Source organism: Nuphar pumila, chromosome 2, assembly GCF_984573655.1.
Source record: "Nuphar pumila chromosome 2, dmNupPumi1.hap1.1, whole genome shotgun sequence".
In the NCBI taxonomy this organism is placed as follows: Eukaryota; Viridiplantae; Streptophyta; class Magnoliopsida; order Nymphaeales; family Nymphaeaceae; genus Nuphar; species Nuphar pumila.
Genome location: NC_143250.1, coordinates 115,303,106 through 115,305,717, shown reverse-complemented (window position 1 = coordinate 115,305,717; position 2,612 = coordinate 115,303,106).

The window sequence follows — 2,612 nt, the reverse complement described above, 5'->3', positions numbered from 1 at the left end:
AATAGAGTCCAACCGAACTATAGACCTTAGCTTTTGCAACCACTCTCTCACGCTAAAAGATCAGGTGCAATATGATTGCATAAATATTTGTGCATTAAGTACTTGATTACCCCCCATCTTGGGGTAGGGGCTGTGCGATCAGGTGCGTAATGCACATTTTTTGGGCAATCATATTGCACCCAAACCAGACTCCTCTCTCCCTTGTTTGAAGTGTGAGTTTGTGACTGTTGACTAGGGGTATCATTGGTTAGGACTTGGGTGAAACCAGACTCATGCCTAATTAGGACTCGGGTTTTGATTTTAACCTCCATTTTTGTTTCATGTACTCCATACCTCGTCCAAACCGGGTGAGGCGAGGTGGGGTCACGTTTTCCCTCCGTCCACTATCATCCCTAAAGAAAGATAGGAAGGTTTGCTAACAGGGATCGGTGACCGGGCAGGGCAGGGAAAAGTGTAAGTCCATCCTCGCCTTCATCTTTGCACTGGTTTTGATTTTAACCTCCATCCTTGTTTCATGTCTTCCATACCTGGTTCAAATGAGGCAAGGCGGGGCTGCGTTTCCACCCAATCCACCGCCATCCCTACTCATAAACAAGCTACTAACACCAATCACATGGCATTGAAATGAGTAGGGCCCGGCATTCTGATGGAATGAACTTCATGTAAATGCTGCCATGTGATTGGTTGTTATGATATTGCTTATGACATTGGGGTTGACTGGATGCAGCTGGGAACTGCTTGACTTGGAGAAGGACAATAATTGACATGCTGTCATGTAGTGGCGGGGCCAGAAGTTTTTAGTTTGGTGGGCAGACTTCGGGTCTCGGGGATAATGCTATGGTCTTTAAGGATGATCCATTTATTCGGACCAGTGGCGGAGCCAAAAAAATTTTGCCCACCCATCGTCAAAAGAAATTTTAGTTGTGCGTAGTAGATCTGACATGCTCTTCTAGAAGCGGCCTCCCTGGCCGGAGAAGGCGATGGCCATCAAATTGATGGTACCATCTGGTTTCATCATTCTAAGGGTCTTCATGGCATCGGCCTGCCCGTGGCCACATTTTCAATCCCTCTTTTCCTCCATTTAGTGAAGCAAGCATAGTGTTTTGCATGGCACCCATAACCACATTTAGGTTCCAATCATCCATATTGCCATTCCTGTCATTAGGATCTCACCGATGCAAGTTATTTTCATCAAATTGGACCCTGTGTATGTGATCTACATCATCCATTTAGTGAAGATCGGCGTTTGAATAGACAAAATCCGACTTATGTGCAAGACTTTTTGTTGATTCAAAAATCAATAACCATTAATAAAAACATGGTTTTTTTTTGTTAAAGAACACTGTTAAAATAAATTGAAAATCATGTTTTGTTTTTTGTTAAAGAACACTATTAAAAGATTGCTTTCTATTAAATCAACAGTGTTGAACCATGAATAGGGCCAGATTGATCAAAACAACTTAGTACCAATGAGATCCCAGAGGGAGTTATGACCACAGAGGATGATACAGGGATGAGTGGAGCCGGTTTCCTCATAAACGTAGGTTACACGGTTTCACAAAGAACAAATGATAAAAGAAGAAGCTGGGGAAAAACACAGATCTTTGTTGAATATTCACATGAGAGAACTCCAACTCCCACGAACTAATAACCTGTCTCTTTTGTGGTTTTTACACAATTCAATAAGGTGAAAAAAATTAAGAGAAAAGATTAGCACTACCATCGTCAAAAGAAAATACACATGGACGCATATTCTTTCTTTAACATCCTTAGAAGAAAAAAAAATCCGGTTTCTAATTTTGGGGTGGGCGACCGCCCACCCATGCCCACCCCTGGCTCCGCCAGTGCTGTCATGTAGGTGATGCTTGGATATGGATCTTAGAGTACAAGTATACTCACTAGGATGTCAATAAACCAGATTTTATCAGATATTCAATGAAATCCGTTTCCATTTGGTCGCATTTGGTAAGCCAAAATAATATCTGATTATAATCAGATACATGGTTTTGATTCTTTGCCACCGAATCCGATAAGCATTTGAATTTGATGGATGTCTGAACCATTTTACATGTAAAAAAAACAGATCTGCCATGAGCTTGTGGTCATTCAAATTCCAATCCCCTTACCCAATATCAAATTAATTGAATATTTTATTGACCAAATCTGATCTTAATCCAAACAGTTTGCATCCCTAATGTGATCATTGAGGGTCTAAGAAGTGAAACTATGGGTATCAACAGTTCAGGTTTGGTTCGGATCCAGGTGGAACCAGACCTGGCCCCAATTTTCACGTATGGTATTGGCTCCAGACTCGGGTTTAATCGGACCCATCATAAGAGAAACCACACCCGGACCTGATAAGAACTACATGAATCAGACCTGATGCATACCTGGTAAAATAATATTTTTAGCACTTTTATATTGAAATTTTGTGGATCTTAATTAGAACTCTGGTCGGGCCTGGGTCTGGTATAAAATTTTATAAACTATACATGGATCCATGTATTAATCGGACCTTTGGGATTGGACCCGGGTCTTAATTGGGTATTCTTATTTATCACCATACCCGAACCCTATATGGTTTGGTATAGGTCGTGTCCGGGTAAACCCTA